This window comes from Lytechinus variegatus, chromosome 7 (assembly GCF_018143015.1).
Source record: "Lytechinus variegatus isolate NC3 chromosome 7, Lvar_3.0, whole genome shotgun sequence".
In the NCBI taxonomy this organism is placed as follows: domain Eukaryota; kingdom Metazoa; phylum Echinodermata; class Echinoidea; order Temnopleuroida; family Toxopneustidae; genus Lytechinus; species Lytechinus variegatus.
The window spans coordinates 12561611-12583054 of record NC_054746.1 but is presented as its reverse complement, the minus strand read 5'-3'; the positions used below and the strand labels follow the sequence as shown (position 1 = coordinate 12583054).

The window sequence follows — 21444 nt, the reverse complement described above, 5'->3', positions numbered from 1 at the left end:
GGCAAATCGTAAGAGATCACCCGTGCCTCTTGTGCCTTCTTCTGCTCCGGCCACGCCGGCGGAGCCCGCAAAATAAGAAGAAGAAGAAGAGGTCGAAGGAGAGGTCGGCCAGCCCTGTTGCCATGGGCATTCCTCCTTCAGACCCTCTTATCGGTGGCCAGATGTTACAGTCATACATGTTATGCTGCTATATTCTGCTACCGCGAGAGGCGTCACACATCGGGCTGTGACCACAATCTGACCCCGTCAGATTCGGGTGAAGTTTCATTGTCGGCGGCCGCCCTGCCAGGGGCGGCAAATCGTAAGAAATCACCCGTGCCTCTCATGCCTTCTTCTGCCCCGGCCACGCCGGCGGAGCCCGCAGAAAGAGAAGAAGAAGAAGAGGTCGAAGGAGAGGTTGGCCAGCCCTGCTGCCATGGGCGTTCCTCCTTCAGACCCTTGTGTCGGTGGTCAGATGTTACAGCTATTCATGCTGCTACATTCTGCTACCGCGAGAGGCGTCACACATCAGACTGTGACCACAATCTGACCCCGTCAGATTCGGGTGAAGTTTCGTTGTTGACGGCCGCCCTGCCAGGGGCGGCAAATCGTAAGAAATCACCCGTGCCTCTTGTGCCTTCTTCTGCCCCGGCCACACCGGCGGAGGCCGCGAAGAAGAAGAGGTCGAAGGTGAGGTCGGCCAGCCCTGTTGCCATGGGCGTCCCTCCTTCAGACCCTTGTGTCGGTGGTCAGATGTCACAGCTATTCATGCTGCTACATTCTGCTTTCGAGTAGTGCGGGTTCACCCCACCCTCGACGTCTACTCACCCCGCTGATGCCCCTGAGCATCAAGCGAGACAAGTGGGCAATAACCACCAGACACCCGGGAAATCCTCGAGCGATTCTGTTAAATCGCCAGCCAGTGCACCGACTAACCGGGTGCCCCAAGATCGCGTGTGCTTTCCAGCATTTTCGTCGATCTCAGAGCACGTGTCCCAGCCGACACGCGGGGCCACCCCGGCGCTTACTGGACAACCTCCCGGTTCAGTCCATAGAGCGAGACTCCCTTTACGAGGACAACCCCTATCCCGCGGCGACTTTTCAGTAAGCGCTCAGGCGCTGCTTGACAAGTATCTACCTCACATCTACCCTCCGAGCGGGGGTATTGATGAAGCAAGGGAGTCCATATTTCTCGCCCCGCCTCTTCAGGCGCTCCGAGCTCAATCGGCCGAATTGGGGGTCTCGGAGAGTGACGGGGTCGCTCTAGACGAGGCGGCTCCTACGACGAGGAAGCCGCCAGCTCCGTGGGTGTAAACCCACCCCCGCTCTGCTGCTGCCCGGAAGCGCCAGGCTCCGGCGCCGCCGTCTCGAAATTTTCAAGCCTCTCGAGGCTAGCGAGAAGGCAGAGGCAGGGGGGGGGCGATTATTATGCAGGTACTCCCGAATTCGCCCTCTACGTCAAGCTCACATACGGCGACGACTCCTTCAGCGGTAACTCTCTCCATTCTTCCCCCTAAGCGGGCCCGTAGATTGGAGGTATGAATCTCTTACATACCGCATGCCGCACTTCTCTCGTGAGAATGTTTGGCTGCTTTGAGAGGACAACCTATCACGTCCGCGACCGTCCGCCCAGGCGACGGGACCGTCGCTTTTCTGGCCTGAACCTCACTTTCTATTCGAAAGTAAGGGTGCCCTGTCTTACTTAGCTCCTACCCTTGCAACGCCAGAGTCAGGGCTATAGTACAGACACCCGTTCTCCAGCGATCGCCGCTGAAGAGAGGGCGACTCTGATATGAGCACCATCACCGCTCAGCGGTATGTCTCACTATCTCATAGCTCTCCGAGCTTATGAGTATGTATATCGGATCTGAATGTCACGGCGATTAAAAGTTCTCCTGTGCTTAATAATCGCTATGCCTTCACCACCCGGTGCATTATGGTTATGTTAACCTATTTGTCTCGTATTCGGGCGGCTCGTACGAACCCTGCCCGAGCTGCCATCACCGGTCGTCCCCCCGGACACCGCCGGCAGCACCCGCACCGAATACGTGGAAGGAATCAGCTTTTCATATGCTAGATATCCCTCCTGTTGACATTCACAGCTGTTCCCCGAGTCTTTCCCGGTTGGGTAAACATCATCTCGGAGGAAAGTAACCGCCGTACATCTCATGAGATTGTTGGCTATGTACGTGCGTTCAAACTTGTTTAAAGCCCCAGGATTCTCTGTCGGCATTCTATGCCTACTTTCTGGGCACACCCACCGTACCGGGTCGGCGAGTTCACACCAAACTGTACACCGCCAGACCATCGGTCGAGCCCTAACTGTCTATCTTATAGACTGCCCTCTATGTGGGTCAATCTTGCGGGCGTCTCCGCCGCTCCCTCCTTGTGCGGAGTGGTCTACGGTGGATGTCTTTACCGTGCCCGTTAGTCGAATCGGCTTCTTTCTTAGAAATTTTTTCACGGCACACTCGAGTCGCCCCGCATGCTGCTTTCATCCTCCTTCCATGCAAGGCATGTGGCCAGGGTCACCGCACGACCGAGGATGATGTAACAGTGGATGGATGTATGCTTATGCCTTCCTAACCACGATCACTACGACCCGCCTTCTCTCGGGCCGACTGTGGATGAGCCTCTCCATGTAAGTGATTTACTTCACTGGAGTTCTTCTTTTAGAAATTTAGATTCTCATCCCCCGCTGCTTAGGGCGTCATTTTTGCCGCCCCCCCGCAGCTTTTTGGAGCTCCTTATCTTACCGATATCGGACTGTTCCACGCTGCCGCAACCGGCGCCGGCGGTGCTCGCTCTTACGATCACCTGAGAAACAGGCCTTGTGACTGTTTTCATAAACAACTGGTTCTCACCGCAGACTGATGAAAATTTTGTGATTACTTCCTCAAGTCTCCTTCGCTTGTTTCTTCAAGCGAGGACTTCGACACTCTTAGCCAGTTTCCGTCCCTAACTTGATAGGACAGGGCCGTTGCTACCTCATTCGATTCCGTTGGGAATGTAACGGTTGAGGTATCATATCTGGCGATGTCTGTTCGTTTAGAGCATCTCTTGATGGTCGTTTACACGTAATATCGTGACAGATTTTTTTTTTCGCCAGCTCCCTCTGGCGTACACTTGCTGCTGCTAGGGATTCCCCCGCCCAGCGGACAGCCATCGCAGCCTAGCCTCACGGGCTCTCTCGGCGATGGTGGCTTGAGCCAAGCCACCTCTTCCACCGCGGGCACTGCACCCTCAGATGGGTGCTTCAATCAGTATGGGAGAAAGGGGATCCTGAGTTCTCTCTCGATCACTCGGTCTAACACACTTTTGTCGTGATGTGTACCGCGCTGTATCCCTGACACGCCCGGTTGAGCTGTTTTGACCAGACTGCTCTATTCTACATAGGCAACATGTCCGCGGCATTCCTTATTAACAGGATGGCACTCAGTCGCTTTCTCGACCCTTGTCTGCCTTACGAGTGGTTTTCTTCCTAAATCCCTACTCTCCGTCGTTCCTGGTCCCTTCGGACCGCTAGTAACTTTTTACCACAGCTCTCTATCAGAATTCTGCAGATTTCTGCCCTCACGCATTTGAGACAGATATCGAATTCTGGGCGCTTTCTCCCACGCGGAGGCTTCCCCTACAGAAATTTCCAAGCTTGCGGGAAGCGTGCGACTAGCTTGCGCAAGCTTGCGGCATGCTAGTAACTAGCATGCGGTTAGCTTAATAAGCGTGTGATATGCGTGCAGAGTAATAGTTAAGCGATCTTTTAGCGAGCAGGGACTGTTCGCTAGCATGCACTCGCTTATTAAGCGAGTGCCCTGCTAGTCGCATGCTAGTTACTAGCAAGCGGCACGCTTAAATTTCGGTAGGGGTTCTGAGATATCTCGCCTTCTCAGATTGGTCGATTGATCACTTACTGAGCCTTAAAAGCTTCAGTTTTCCGATCACGATTCTTGTTGAAATTTTCAACAAATTTCGATTCTTACGCTCTAGTCAGCAGGTGATGTTGTTCTCCTGACACTAGGCCGAGGGCCCATGATACTTAGTATTCCTGAGTATACAGGGCATTCCTCTCGAGGACATTTTTGAGGGCCGCCTTTTGGCGCTCAACTAACTCCTTCACTTCTTTCTACTTGAAGGACATTCCGTCCAGCGAGGCGAGATTTGCTGCTTCGGCGCTTAAAGCAGCTGCGGCTTTTTCCCCTCTCCCTAAATTTCGTTGTTTTTGTTTTTTTTTTTTTAAATTTTCTTAGGCTTACAATTGAAAACATGCCTCCCTACGGTTTGAGTCCGTGCTGGTCTAGCAAATCAAGTAGATGTATGGAGTTATTGAAGTAAATTATGAAAATACTTACCTGATTTTCTTATTTACGAGATAACTCATACATCTACTTGATACCCTCCCACCGACCCTCCGCCTTGCGTAGCAACATGTTTCAACGTATGGGCTTGCGAAAGGTGAGGAAGATGGACGCTAGTTGCGCGGTGATCATGGGTAGTAAGCCTGAACGGGAGAGGGCGCGCTCGCGCTTTTTAAATCCTTGGGAGTTCTATTCGGGTATGGCAGTCCAGAGGGCTGAACTAGCAAATCAAGTAGATGTATGAGTTATCTCGTAAATAAGAAATCAGGTAAGTATTTTCATAATTTCCCATCTTGTCTTTTCTTGTCTCCCTTTCTTTTGCTATTTATCCCTTTCTGTATTTTCATTCTTTCTCTTTTTACCTTCCTTCATCCTCCTCTCTCCCCATCCATCTCTCCTCTTCTTCCTCTTCTTTTCTTCTCTCTCTATAGGATGAGCTTCAAACCACTACCAAGAACTACGAGAGTCAGCTGAGCATGATGAGCGAACACCTGTGCAGTATGAATGAGAAGCTAACCTCTCAGAAAGACGAGATAGATGCCCTCAAGCTTTCCATTAAGGTAAGAGTAGCTTACGCTTTTCATGAAGACTTTTTGATAGTTGGTGATTTTCATAGACTTATATTACAAGCTATACTGAAAATCCTTAGGATCTGATTGGCTGATGATTGACAGCTGCATGCAAATTATGTCAATGATCTTCGTTATAAAGATGATGGCGAATACAGTTGTTCAACAGCGCCCTCTTCAATCCCAGGAGCTTATACCTGTAACAGCAAGAAGTGTAATTTACAAATATCACTTGGGATCGACAAAGATCATCTGGGAATGAAGATTATTTAGTACTCTTAAGTTCCAATCCTGTTTGAAGCCATGTGTTGCTTGGGAAGAGCTTAGAGATAATTGCAGTTGAATCTTGAGCAGGTAGGTGTTTCAAAACACTGTTCATTGGTTAAGACAGACTTCACGAATGACTGGTGATCTTTTCTTAGTCGCTAAATTGACATCAATGAATATGCGGCGTATGTCATTTACCACAAGAAAGGATCACTAGTCGTTCGTAAAGTCGCTTGTAACTTACGAACAGCTGCATGAAACGCCCGCCTGGATACCTACTCTGGGTTGTGGAAGCTCACCCATATGATAGCGATGGAAGGAAGGTAGGGGTATTAATTTGAAATGAAGGAGGATTAGAATAGATGAAAACATCGAGAAAGCTATGAATACAAAATGGATCCAGTAATCCTGGGATTATTAAAGAGTTATTAAAGAATAAACCAGAGTAATGAGTTCGAAGCAAACTTCACCCAGTTTTTTTTTGGGGGGGGGGTGTTTTTTGGTCTCTTGTACGTATCTAATCTGAATGTTCTTGTTGTGTAATTTGTAAAATTTACTTCAATTTATGAAATGCTTGAATACATCTTTATTCATCTTTAGATTATAAAAGTTGGTGCTGTTTCTCTCCCTATGCATTTCCTGTATGTTGAAAAAAATAATTAGGGAAGAACAATTTTGCATTGAATATTGTAAGGAAACTTAAAAGTCAAAATCTAGTAAACATGTTAACGATGTAATTGAAGGAGTGATTTCATAAAATTAAATCTTTGATATTGTAATGACACGAAGGTCACTTTGGGTAAGTAGAATATTTTTGGACCACATCTGAAATCTGTTCGGCTTGGGATAAATTCATTTTATTAATTTACCAGGTAGTGTTATTGATATATTTACAGTTTCTGAAATTTAAAATTTTTCAATAACTTATTTTGACAATATCTGCTTTACCCTTTATTTATTTTTGTTCCCCTGTTTCCTCCAACAGCAACAAGGCAAGAAAGGCAGAGGAAAGTGAACACACACCAACCAACAAGGTACAAACAATCATGGAACTTCATTCTTCAAAAGTGATTCATCACTGGAAGCATTTTTTTTTCTTTTGTTTCTCAGAGGAAATCATGAGATAACATGCAAACAAGGCAGGACCTTGGAATTACAACAAAAACAACAACACATTTCACTTGATTATGATTGCTCTTCATTATGTAAAGGTATGATAATAACCAAATCATTCTTCTAATATGCATCCATGATCAAATATTGTTTGCTATGTAACTTCTCTAAATTCAAGGAGAAATATCGTAAAGTTTTATTTGTTTAAGATTAATGTATAAAACAATAGATTTCATTTATTTCCAAAGTGGTAAAGTACTCCCGATTGCCATTGTGAAATTTAAGCCATGCCTTATTAAAGGTCAAGTCCTCCCCAGGAAATTGTTGATTTGAATCGATAGAGAAAAATCAAACATAATGCTGCAAATTTCATCGAAATCAGAAGTAAAATAAGAAAGTCGTGACATTTTTAAGTTTCGCTTATTTTTCAGAAAACAGTTCTTTTTTTTATTGTTTGAATAATACAATATTTCAATTTTTTCAAATTTGTCAGTAAGGACCAGCTTAACTTAACCATAAACGGTTAAAATAGTGGTAATTCCACATGTTCAGGGAGAAATAAAACTTTGTTTCACTTGACAAGGAGGGGAAAATTAGAATATTTCATATAATAAATACAAAAGAAAGTGGGTGACGTCATCAGTCTGCCAATTTGCATACCGACCAGGATGTGCATATAAATGTTTTGTGAAATTAAACGAAACTTTAGTATGTCATAACTTTCTTATTTCACATCCGATGTTGATGAAATTTTCAGTGTTTTGCTTGTTGGATTTTTTTTTCTTTTTTTTTAAATAAACCTTTTGTTGGGGTGGACTTGTCCTTTAAAGTAAGTGTATTCTATACTTTAGAAAGCTGTACATTTTCTAAATCTTTTTGACAAAATGTGTAAGCTAGCCCTAATTGTAAGTAAATATTTTTAGATATGTGGATGTGCAAGGTATAGTTTCTTCAAAACATAAGAAATATGCCACATATAGTACAATTAAAGCCTGTGTATAGCTTTGGTAAAGGGTCAATAATGTGATTGATAATCGAATATCATCTAATATGACAGTCTTACTGAAGCGTAGAGACCGTTAGATATTTTTCCAACTGCACTTCTCTGAGAAAATTTCAAATATTCAAATCTTGGATATATAGCGCCCTCTCTCGGCGATGCTTGTTTTAAATTTAAAAAATGGGCATTCAAGCACTTATCTTATAAATTTAGTGATTAGATATCCAAAAGTTACAGACAAAGAACATATCTTGAAAGTTTCAGCCCATTCCATGATTTGGAATAGGATTTAATTGAAAGACAAAAACACACAGATATTTTAATTTGATCGGGTGACCCGATCAAGTTAAATTTCCATGTAAAATCGCAAAATTTATCCTGTAAAACACATTTTCATTTCATATCCTCCACATCATAACTGTTATAGGGCATATCCATTCATATTAGCTAGCAATGAATTGGAATAGTGATAGGTGCATTTTGGTGGATTTACCAAAACTATACACAAGCTTTAAGCTGCTTTTTGGCAAAATGTAGCTAGTTTGGCATAAACAGAATTTCACAAATTTCCTGCTACAATGAAGATTCCTGCGTTTTCCTGGTTATGAAAAAACGTATTGGTTTTCATTGAGGGTTATATTTAGTGTTTTGATTCATATGTTGACCCTCACATTTCGTTGATACACTTGCCTTAATACTTGGAGCACATTCCATCATTATAACGCTGCAAAGTTTGTAGGAGATACTGGGTTATCGAGTCCTTAATACGAGCCACTTCTGATTTCTCATTACAAGTATTGATGTGTTTCTGAATAAAATGGAAGCTATACTTTAAATGTTTTCAGCGGAAGTTCTCCCTGATAATTTTTTTATAGTAAAAGCATAGAAATTAGAGAAATATCTTGGTGTATGTTTGATGAAAATCCATCAAAGGTTAAGCAAGTGTTCTTTATTTTAAATTTTGATTTTGCGATGTGAGATGAGCAGCCCCTTCGTATGTGGTGTGTTATTAATTTTCTTTTCCAAGTTGAAAGTGATTTTGTTTTGTGTGTGGATACATCATTAGTCAAGTCATTTCATACCCCTTCTATAAAAAAAAAACTATTTTTATTTATCATGTTCCATGAAAGCAAATGTAATTTGGGGAATTTATTTTACATGATATATGGGGGAGCTGCTCCCATATGATGTCACATATTTTTTTTAATACATAACTCTCTTATTCTTTGATTGGCTTTTATCAAATCTTTACCAATACATCTCTCTATTCTACTTTTATCAAAACCAATTTGTGATCAGGGGGAACTTCTCCTTTAGTATTATGCTGCAACATATAGTTTCAACATGTAGCTGTTTCTACAACCCTAATTACATACCAAGTGCATCAGACATAATGTTAAAATCTAAAAAACCATCAATGTAATTGGGAAAGATGTCATGAACATCAAGCTTGTATCCTGAAAATTGATTTCTCCCAATTAATCTGATAACACTTGGAAGTATAGAGAATCAAATCGATAACAAAAACATGAAAAACATCCATCTTTTTATAACCAAAAAAAAAATATTCATCTTGATTTTGAAAGTTTGGCTCTTTCTTATATCAGGCTTTTAGTGTCAATACAACAATGTCCTTGATTCATTATCTGTAAATTAACTAATCCATACTGTATTACTTCTTCTGATATAATTGAATGATTTCCTTTAAGATAAATGATATATTTTTGAAATAGGTTACATAGTTGAGATGTACTCTATCATGCATAGTTCACTCAACTCATACATTTTATCAGTTATTTCATTCTTTTCTGTATATGTTGGATTTTTTTATAAAGTAGTAGTTCATTTTGATTACAATTTACATGGTTGCAAAGAAATTTGCATATTTTTTATGTTACTATTATAATTGTTTCTTAAATCTTGAGAACATATTAGCTGTTCCTTTGCATATTTTATTTGAATTTTGTATGCATTCATAAGTTTTTATTTCAAGCAATAATATTTTTTTTGTTTTCAGTACTTTGCTATTTGCCATATTTTGTGTATTTAGCCACAGTGTTGAGGAATTGATTTTGGGTTGTTACCAAAATGGTTCAAGTTGACTTGATTAGAAACATGTATAACTCTTTGGTAATAATCTTTTTGTTATCCTTTTATGATTACGGAATCAAGAGAACAATTCTTGCCAAATTTATCTTTCTCATAACAAATAATATATATCTTATCTCTTTTGGTAGTCACTGTATTGTATATCTATCTATTGCATTTTGAATATAGATCAAACAGCATGTATCAATTTAGGGGGATCTGAATAATCTTTGCAATAAATTTGTCACCTGGCGGGCATTAGGATTTTCATGTACCTCAATTTCTGTTCCCGTTGGTCAGGGCAGAAGAGCGTTAACTCTCACTCTCACCTGAAATTTTGCATTTGCACAGAATTACGCTAACGCCTTTATGCCAGTCGTGCAAGTGCATTCTACCACCCTCCTGCCAGCCAGGCAAAGGATTATATATGGGGCTGCAGAACGGATTTGAAAGTTGGGGGGGGGGGGGCTGACCATGCAAAAAGTTACAATCAAATGTTGATTATTATGTCTTTGTACATGTTTGTTGTAAAAAAAAAAATGGAGGGGGGCTGATCTGAACCCCCCCCTCATTCTGTGGCTTCTGATCTGAACTGAAAAAAGTGTGCCCAAAGTGTTCCCAATACGAGTCATTTTCTCTGTGATGTCATAGTGTTCAACATCAAGTTATGTTCTTGTATTCTTCAGTGTGTACCTGTCCCATAATGAGTCAAAATATGAAGAAAAAAATGATGACCTCTAAAGGCGATGCTATTAGTTAATATATAATTGAAATATAGGAACATATTACCATTATATTTATATCATATTTTGGAAAAGACAGTAAGCTACGATTGTTTCTTTTAATGCATATTATTAACAGTATATATTACTGAAAAGGAGGGTAACGTGTCTTGATAATCATTTTTCCTTTCATCATGTTTCTTCTTGCCTCTCTACCTATATGCAGAGCTGCCAAGTAGTACTGATTTTCAGTATTTAGTACTGAAAAGTGAGAAGAATACTGATAGTTTCATGTGAAATACCGATTTCTAAAGTTTCAGCTGTATGTGTGGTCCTATGGTATTTTTTGAAAATACTGATTTTCTTACTGAAATACTGATTTTCAGCTTTAAAAATACAGAAATGTTCCTTTTCATGTTGGCAGCTCTGTATATGTCCGTCATCCTCTTCTGTCTCCAATGTTTTCTTATTACTGCTTTACGATTTTAACTTTTGTGAGTTCCAGAAGTATTTAGTTTTTAATTTAGTAAAGTAATTTGTATTGATTCTAACTAGATTTTTTAATACTATTATTATGGTGGATACTGATAATGGGGAAAGTTTTTGTCATTTTTTGTTTTATTACTTTCATATATTCAAATATTTTTAAAACAATAATGCCAGTGAATGATTATTGCTATAAAACAGGCTAGAATCTCTTAGATAGGCATCCAATTATGTAAATAGGATTAACTGTAGATTGTGAATTATAACAGTAATATCAGGTGATACAACCAGAGCATTGTAATTATGGAGCTCAATATGTATAAATAAAACATGAATTATCATTATTGACAAAAAATGTTTCGTTATGACTTTGTTGTTTATTCTTGAATCTTAATTTTCACATAGATCTAGTCTCTTTTTTGAGTTGACAGAGAGAAGAGAGAAAGAGGGGGGAAGGGAATGAGGGTGGGAAAAGAGGGAGAGGGGAAAGAAGGAGAGAAGGGGTAGGAAAGGGGGGTGATGGAAAAAGGGGAGGGAAAGGGGTAGAGGGAGGAAGAAATGTAGGGAGGAGGGGAGGAGGAGAAGAGGGAAATGGGAGGAGACAGAGAGGGAGAAGGAAGGGAGGAGAGGGTAAAGAAGGGGGAGGGGAGTGATGGAAGAAGGGGGTGAGCAGATGAGAGATGGAGGGAGGGAGAGGGGGAAGATTTTGATGAAGTGTTGGTCTAAATTTAGCATTACATATTAATGGGTGAAAATCTAGTCGCATAATTGGTTACAAAGATATTTTTGTAACATTTGGGTTCATCGTGAAACAGAAGTTATCAATTCAGGGGTCTGCAGAAAGAGTTGATTTCCACTCTAATTTAAGCATACACAAAGGCCACCATTTTTAAAGCAACAAAATAACAAATAATTCACCCCCCCTCATGTTACATACTACAGTACTGATAACTGTGTACATTCATTGACTAGGATAGGTATGTTTTATTAATAATTAGAAACTATACAAAATATTGAATTTCATGGACAAGTTAAATGGAATGTGAGGTAGCATGACTAATGAGAACTGAAGTTTATAACTTTACTTTTATTCACAAAATGATTTTCTCCATTTCTATCTAAAATTACCTTCAGACTTGTAATGCTGACTTGTGTTGGCGCTGTTTAAAATTCAAGAATTGCTGCATTGAGTGTTGCAGTTAGTTGTAGTTGATTTTTTGATTTTTTTTTAATTCAAAAAATGAAATTGAGATGAGCTGAAAGTAAAATGAAGGGGTAAAGAGAGAGATGCTTAGAAAAGTGTGTAAGGGGTAGGGTGTTCCTGCATGCAGAGTGCTAGAAGGACCCAAAAGAGAAAGAGACATTTGGTTGGTAGAAATCAAGGAAAGAGAGGAAAAATTGAATGCTTGATTTAAGGACTGAAATCCCATTTCATAGTAAGTGATCCTCATTAGGAAAGTGTCCAGAAAAAAAATAATGAAATAGAATAAGAGAAAATAAAGTCAAATGAACAATGACAAAAATAAATACAAATTAAATGTTATTAAATATGGAGAACTAAACATGCTATATTTTCTCCACAAAGAAAAATATTGGGTAATGGATGGGTCCAACTAGATGCAGATCCACTGGACGAGGGGCCCCCACCCTTTTTTCTGCTTGTCAACATTCTTTGTACAGGAAATATAGTTTACCATGGGTGAACATTGTTTCTCCCCCCCCCCCCCTCTCTCTCTCCCTCTCTCTCTTGTTTTTTTTTTATTTTTTCTTGGTTATCAAGCAAATTAAGGAGAAAAGCTGCTCTTCTAATCCCTGCTCACCCTCTGGTTTGAGCTGGAACTACAGCTGGGTAAATTCAAACAGAGAAGCAGTATATAAACTTTTTTAAAAAGGTCACAAGATGGCGCTATTCCACAAATACAAACAGATCAATTGAAGGATAGATGGGAATTCGGTTTTTTTTTCAAATGCATTTCCGTGATTCAATTGAGAAAACAAATTATGGGAATTGAAATAAATCAAGATCTGCTGTGAATAGCGACCATTCACATTCTGCAAATTTATTCTTAAATCAATTTTATAGTTGACTATTTATTTTTAAATCTGATTAAGATATTGACTGGTCAAAAATCATAGCTGATCTAGATTCCAAGTGAATCTGCATAATTTCATATGAACTCGAATTTAAAAAGTTCCCCCGTTAAAAATATTTTGCCCAAGTATGCATATTTATAGGTTTTAAACAAACTTTTATCAGCATAAAAATCATTTAAATGTAATTGTAAGGTAGTTATTAAAAAAAAGATGGTTAAGAGAGTGTGTATTCATTCAATATTTACTGAAATGACCTCTGATGTTGAAATTAAGCAGTCTGCTGACTCTAAATATCATAAAACAGTGGCATATATACAGTGGCGTACCAAGGATTGTCCAAAGGGAGGGGGGCAAATTCGTCCGCCAAAAAAATTGACAAGCCAAAAAAAAGGTCTTCGCACCAGAAAAAAAATTGACAAGCAAAAAAAAAGTCTTCAACCACAATTAAAGGACATTTCGCACAAAAAAAAGGTTCAAATGAGGGGGTCACTTTTGGCTCGTCAGGGATCAGTTTTGACTCGTCTGTCCCCCTTTTAATGCATATATATTATATATATATATATATATAGAACGCCTAGAGGATGGGGGGGGGGCTGGCTGTGTAGGGCCTGCAATCATCCCCCAGGTTTCAAATTAGTAAAAAAATATCCACTTACATATTATCATCAATAATGCGATAATTAAATAAAGAATTTAAATGTCTTCTTTTTTTCATTCTTCACCTACTCACACTTTGATAAACAACCAGGTGGGAGCAGAAATGTCCACACAGAGGCCTACACACTGGCTTGTAGATAGATTTTTTGGGGTGGAGGAATTTGCCCCATTTTAATGACTGGCCCGACATATTTCTAATATTGTTCCTATTTTTAAAGAGGGCGGGGACAAAAAAAAATGCTAAATTCCCTGATTTTTGCCACCTGGAACAAATTTACACTCGTTGTATTATTGCCCGATTTTCGTTAAAAATCAAACTTGAAAATTCCAGGAAATATTTATGAATTTCAGGAAATTTGGAATCCAATTTCGGGAAATTTATTTTGGAGCTGTGGAAACAATACTGTACTGCAGTCAACAGTGGGCGTTCTTATTCTGGATCTACGCACCGTGGATGTAAATTCTGCACGAATCACATTCCAGTTTTCTGTTTGTTTTATTTTTTAGTTTAGTTAGTGAGATGTCACAAATGTTTCACCGGTTTAAATCACTTTAAATATGCCCTTTCATGCTTTCAAGAAGATATGCGCCAGGATCAAGTGTCTTGCTGTGGTTTCAAAAGGGAGATAAAGCCGCTCTCTTAATCTTGCGGACGTTTGGTTTAGCGGAGAAGAAGTGCGTCTCTTTCCCGAACTCTGGCGATCCAAATCCTCTGTGTACCGCTGCCGATGGAGACAATGATGCTGCTACGGTAATTGCCAATTCCTCTAATAATTTATGTAAGTGGACGAGTTAGCAGTAGAGGCTCTACTGCTAACTCGTCCACTTACATAAATTCTTGAAAATAGATTGATATATTTCTTAAGTATATAACTAGAAAGTAGAATATAGCAATTGAATTTACTGCAGAGTTTGCTTTATTGATAGTCGGCAAGGCAATGCAGGAAAGTCCTGGAATTCCCCCCCCCAAAAAAAAATAATAAAATGATCAATAAAAACTTTACTATATCATTTAATACTACCAGGATTTATTATGATAGTATACCGTACCCAGTTGTTGTGTGTCCGGAAAATCAATTTAAGAAAGTCATTTGGAAAAAATTACAAACAAAGTTTCATCAATTTAAAATTTTAGTACAAAATGTTAGGAAATATAGAACAAAACAAGATGATTACAAGTGTTGAATCCATATTTATTAGTGTAATCCAAAGACAAAGAAGAAGGCTTCAAAAGATAAACTGTCCGGACACCCCCCCCCCCCATCTTAGAAATTCTAATTGTTGCACTCTCACACACACACTTTCTCTCTCTCCCTCTCCTCTTTTCTTTTCTTTTATTCCCATCTCTTCCGTGCTAATTTCTGGTTCGACAGAATTCATTGTTTTTGTCTCGCCTGCGTAGCGGAAAGAGACATCTAGGTATAACTATTTCCGTCGGTGTCGTCAACAATTGTGTTGTACACCCAATAACTTTCTATAGCTTCGAGGTGGGATCACCAAATTCATACCAGAGGTCCATCTCCTGAAGGCACAGGTCAAGTTCAAATATGAGTCGAATTTGAATAAGGTCAAAGGTCAATGAACTTTCCATGACTGGCACTGTGCTGTGTTGTACACACAATAACTTTCTATAGCTTCGAGGTGAGATCGCCAAATTCATACAAGAGGTCCATCTTTTGAAGGTGCAGGTCAAGTTCGAATGTGAGTTGAATTTGATTAAGGTCAAAGGTCAATTAAATGAATTAACTTTCACACTACTTTGTTCCTATAAATGACATGAACTTTATAAGTTTATACTTTTTAACACTAACATTTTACTTCAGAACTCAGTACTCTCTATACCTGAACCAGATTTTGTATTTTACTTGTTTATTCTTTGAAAACTGTTGTTATTGTTTATTTAATGAGCTATAGTTCTTGGCACCATTTATAATATTCACTCAAATTTGCCAATGGTACAACAGAAAAGCTGTCAAAGTTTCTTAAATGTTACCCTTCAGATTTGCTGTATGTGCATGTTCTGGTAATATATTCACATTACTATAGGATAAAATGAAATTAAAGCGAATATAACTCCAAAAAACCAAACAGTTGTTGGTTTTCTCTGCATTTAGAGATTTATTGCAGCCTATGTAGAAAAACTTGAATAGAATCGTTCGTCTGCAGTCACAGTTCCACACAAAGAGTGCGCATTTGCCATAAAAACTGCATGCGCAATGAGTGGTGCGTAGCTTTAGGACCCCCGACCGTACCATCCACTCCTGAATCTTATCATGCAGTCTTGTTTAGTGTTGATCAGTGTCCATGATGTGTGAATGGCTTTCCAGCATCCTCATTGATGGGGCAGAAATGTGCTGATAAATGATACCCATTGCTCTCATTCCTGACTACAACTATGTCATCGTTGAAGTCTGCTTTCATTGACGCAACATACATACTGCATTCACATCTTGAAGCTAATGAAGCAGACAGAGTGTGAAAGTCTGAAATACGGTGATAAACTGCTGTAGAGTTGTGAAATGATACATTAAATCTGTTTCCCCTGTATGCGACTAAGGATGATTTATGTACAATTTTCTTGAACTCTTCCGTCAATCCAGACTGTTCATCACGGTCAAGACCAAGGAAGTTACAAAAGGAATGAACGGCAAGTCAACTAGCCGATTCTGTTTTTATTTCAAAGAACTTGATTCTCTCTTCCCAATTTCCTTTCATTCGCTTCCACTTTCTCCCACTCACAAAGGGCACAAATTTGCAGAATATTCCTGTAGATTCAATGCAAGATGCTTTCCACAATATTAGTCATTAATGGTAGATATTTTTCCCAGTTTTCTGTGACCTGTGGTTCTCCACTACTCTAAGTTATGTATGTAGGCTTTGTTAACAATGGAGCAATCTGGTTTTAAAAAGACGGTGAACTTCTCTTTCATCACTTAGTCTTAGATTAAAGCAAACTAATTCCTCCAAAGTTTCCTTGGTATCCAACAAGAGGGATTCTCTCGCTTCATCCTCAGTTGTCATGGAGACTCATTCCAATAGTCTGGTCTTCAGTGGAGGTTGGGAAGGTGACATGTCCTTTCCTCTTTTTGGTCGTGCCATCTGTGTGAAGAGTGACGTTCTCAGATTTCTGGATATGGGATCTTGCACGCTCCTTGTTGAGTAAGGCTTGCTCATGCAACAGCAAGATTCTTTATGAGAGTTGGTTTTGCAATCTATCAATCTTCATTTTGCCAATGTCTCAGAGAACAATCCTGATGATGTCAGAGACATACTTGCTGCCATTTCCTTGAGCAATGAGGTCACAGCAGACAAGTCCAACATCATACCCAAGTGTACAGTGCATCCAGTACAATGTACAGCATGAGATACATGTAGGTGGGCTATATTTGCTTTGCGTTTCTTGCATATTGTTTTGACCGGAGTTTCATTTAGGGTTTCATTCAAAAAATTATTTATCATTATGAGAAATGCATTGCCCTTAGCCTTATTTCAGACCTAAAACTATAGTTCAATTTTGTATTTATAGGCTGGATGAATACTGGTCTAGAGCGAGATGTTAGCTGTCGACAACCATGATTGGGTATTACCTTGGAAGAAGACTAGGCTGTTGTTGCAAGGATCAGAATAACGTAAGTGCAGTGTTGAAATTATTTTATTTTAAGGAGCCATTCAGGTTAACAAAAATCACCAGAGCCATTTATTTGTCACATCAAAATGTCAGAAAATAATCTGTCCAGTCTCATAATAATAATAATATAGGGTATTTATATTGCGCACATATCCACCTTGTTAGGTGCTCAGAGCGCTCCTATATTACCCGGCTAAGCTAGGCGTTCATAGCGCACACAGCTTTTTAAGGAATTACTTCCTACCAGTACCCATTTACCTCACCTGGGTTGAGTGCAGCACATTGTGGATCAGTTTCTTGCTGAAGGAAATTACGCCATGGCTGGGATTCGAACCCACGACCCTCTGTTTCAAAGTCCGAAGACTAATCCACTGGACCACAACGCTCCACATGACAAAAAGTTCATCACCACTGGTGACAGGGAAAGTGCTTTATGTAGAGGGGGGGGGGGGGGCTCAAATGGTGAAAATCAAGGGGAAACAAGAAAGATATATGGTTCCATGAAATTTGCTCCAGTGACTATTGCTCCAATAAATTTTCCATACTAATGGAATTGCAAAATTCAACCCTTGATTTAACACTATAGCCTATCATAAACCCGACCTTAAACCTAACAAAACCCTATTGCAATTCTAACCCTAACCTTACATTTATATCTTAGACAAAATAAAGCCCGGAGCAAATGTATTATCTCCACACATACAGTGCATCCCTCAAAAAAACAAAACCAAGATTTATCAATGATTTATCACAACTCAATCACAAAAACACATACAAATGACCTACCATTGGAAAGCTTAGAATCTCCTCTTTCATTTGAATGAGTGAGCAAAAACAATTTGAAGAGGGGATACAAAAAAGTCACTTGGCGGGCAGTATCTGGGTTTCAAAACGAAAACCACATTTTAAAAAGTTCAGTATCTGCTCAATAATATGATACCTTAATTACAGTAAATGGTCAAGAAATAAAAAAGTTCTGGTTATTTGAAATAAGGCATAAATTTCACTAATTTCATAAAATAAGGTTTTACAGGCTAGTGTTCAGACTCACTCGACATTCAGTTTTGTTGACGATCAGCTATGCATTAAGTCTTTTGTTAACTGTGCAATAGCTTCTGTAGGGAACGGATGAAAACATGTTTATTTAATGAAATTATGGAAATACAAGCATTGTTATGAGGGAACAGAACTTTTTTCCTTCTTGACCATTTTCTGTGATTAAGGTATCAAATAAAAGAGCAGATATTGAACTTTTAAGGCATTTGATTTTCTTTTTGAAATTCAGATACCCCCTGCCAAATGAGATTTTGGTATCCTTTCTTCAAATTGTTTTTGCTCACTCATGTGTGAATGAGGAATAATCTAAGTAATTTCAGATGAAAGAGGAGATTCTAAGCTTTTCATTGGTAGTTAATTTGTCTATTACATTTATGATTAAGTGGTGATAAATCATTGCTAAAACTCGGTTTTGTTTTTTGTGGGATGCACTGTATAGCATCACCAAGAAAGGGCTGTGTCATGTTTACTCTATAGTACATCAGTTAAGACCAAAAATAATGATGTCATATGTATACCATGGTCACATTTGTTCTACGGCGGCCGTACGGCAAGTCGAAAACAGTCGTTTTATTAATTTTTATTCAAACCACCTATATGTAGCTGGTACAAAAAGTGTTAAAACGGCTGTTTTCGACTCGCCGTACGGCCGCCGTAGAACAAATGTGACCATGGTATTAGGGTTGGCTTGCCCTCTAGCTAGCAAGATTGTCTCCAATGAGGAAACAAGTGATTCATGTTAAGCAAATGTATTAATTAGTCTGTTTAAAGCATATGGTTTTTCCAGATAACAAGTTTTTGCCTGATGTGTGGCCAAGAGGTGACCTCCCCCCAAATTTTTAAGTAGTGAAGGGGGAAAAAAGAAGAAAATCAAAGAAAAAATTTGAAGAAATTCTCTCCTTCAAAGACCAGTGGCTTCATATGATTCAAATCAAGACTTCTCTATGGAGTGTACACAACCATCGTATCCATGTTGAGTCTATACAGCTTGCCTGTATAAACACACCCCAAATAGTCTTGAAAGTATCTCTTTGGGAAAAAAGTACTTAACTCCATTCATTTATGACCTGCTTTTCATTTTAATCTTTTTTTTTTATTCACCAGAGCACTAAAGACCTTTAATATGTTGTGTATTTTCACAAGGCCCTCTCTTGGTGGAAAGTTATAAATGTAGCCCACAAACTTTCCTTTTCATTAAAAAATAAGAAATCTATAGTTCTGAATGAATATCTGCAGGAGAAACTAATCAAACAAATTTGATTTAACTAGATCAGGAGAATATTGCAAAACATTTCCAATATCATTACAGCACAAGCAGTGGTAATTAATTGAGGACTAGATTGCATCATAACCTTAGGTTATTTACACTGGATGAGTGCATGCATTCAAAATCTAGAAAAAAAGCCTAAAAAACAAATTCATGTGTTTATACTTGTTCATTAACTTCTTCCTTTCCTACAATGGGGTGTACTGTATGTGCAGAGCAGTGGTTGTGTGTTCTAGACTGCTCAAGAATGTCACATTTTGGACTTTTTATCTCAACATTTGTTACTTTTGGCCTAAAATTATACTCAATCAAGGACCCGGCAGTACCATTTTTAGGGATATACTGGTATTGAATAGGATGTTTTTTTCCACCATTATATTGGAAAGGTTGAGATACTAAGATCATCCATCTTGATACAGTCCCAGCAACTGTTTTTTGTGACCTGTTATGCCAGTACATATCTAAATTCACAGAGGTGAGAAACTTGCTTTTTATCATCAGGGAGAACTGAAAGCACACCCTAATTTATATTAAGCTACTCTTACTCTTTGTTTTCAGTGGAGAATCTCAGGATATGCACTTTTGTTTCCTAACGTTTAGAACCATGCCAATAGTACATTGACTTCAATGGGGCTAATTATGTATTCATGAGGTCATATCCAAGGCCCCCATGGACCGATTCCCCCAAAATTTGGGTTGTGGGGGTCCTTCATCATGCTTACCAGAATATAGTATCAAAAATGCCGATAGGCAAAAAGTGAAAATTGATGACATCACACTTCGGTACTCTATTCCACTTCAGAACTGAAAACGTAGTTTATCTTTGATTTATATATCATTTATTCCTTTATTTTTTATACAGCAAGTACAGAGAGCTCTTCACAAAAGTAAAGACCTGGAAGCAAGGGTTCATCTGGCAGAAGCAGCCTAATTGGAAGCAGAGAATATGGAGCTAGATATGGAAGAATTTGTTGTCATGCTGGATGATGAACTTGACAAACTTGGGTCAGCAGTGAAGAGAATGCACTGCAATATGCCACCAGAACCAGTGGTAAGTTGTCCAGTATTTTTAATTGTATTCATAGTGCGCCCCAGAAAAAACTTAACCGAACATTATGTTGGATGCTTTATCATAAAGTAATAACTAGGTGTCTTTTCTCCCATTTGATGTAAATTTTGCAATTAGTCATTCATGTTTGAGTCAGTAAAAATTAAAATCTGAAGAAGGGATACCCCAAAATCATTTGGCGGACGGTGTCTCAACTTCCAAATAAAAATCATATGTCTCAAAAGGTTTAATATCTGCACTTTAATATGATACTTCAATCAAAGAAAATGATTGAGGAATAATAACGTTTTGCTTTCTTTCCACTGGATCTGTTATTGTACAGGAACTGTCTGGTTCCAGAGGGCAACAGATTAGAATGATGCTTAATTTCAGTGAATTTAGCAGATAAAGATGTTTACATGGTAGTCCACTGACTTTCTCAGTGCTCTGTTTTGTTGATTATCAGCACAGCATAAATTATTTACTAATCATGTGACAGTTATGGTTGGCAGTCCATTTCTATCATGAATGGTGGAAAGATGAACATTGTTCATGAAACAGGACTTTTTTTCCTTAATAATTTTTGAAATAGAAACAGAAAATGTTTGGTATTTGAGTGTCACAGAGTCATTAAATCCTGTCTATATTGATAGGGCCGAGACTATCAGAGCCATTTCACTTCAGAACCGAGAATCAAATTTTATCTTATTATATATTTCTCTCTACAGATGGCAGAAAGTGCTATTCACAAGAGCAGATCGCTGGAATCAAGGGTTCATCTAGCAGAAGTGGCCCAACAGGAAGCAAGGAATATTGAGCTCGATTAAGAAGAATCTTTTGTCATGTTGAAGGACGAATCCGACAAACGCAGGTCAATGGTCAAGAAAATACCCAGCAATATGCCACCAGAACCAGTGGTAAGTTGTGCAATATACAGTGTATCTCAGAAACATTGTCCCTCCATAGCCTTTGATTATTACATTATATAATTAACAGGTAATGTAAAAAAAGAAAATATTTGATATTTCAATGTCACAAAGCCTTCAATCCTATGTATATTGATTTGTGTAAAGCAGATAAGATTGTTAGAGTCATTCCACTTTAGAACAAAGAAC

General features: G+C 39.0%; 1 long non-coding RNA gene across 1 annotated transcript; it reads left to right on the top strand.

Moving 5' to 3' along the window:
• The first annotated feature begins 13770 nt into the window (after positions 1-13770).
• LOC121417966 lies at positions 13771-20371 on the top strand. Its single transcript, XR_005970408.1, has 3 exons — positions 13771-14081; positions 16857-16959; positions 20144-20371. It is a non-coding gene; the product is annotated as an uncharacterized LOC121417966 (long non-coding RNA).
• Positions 20372-21444: the final 1073 nt, after the last annotated feature.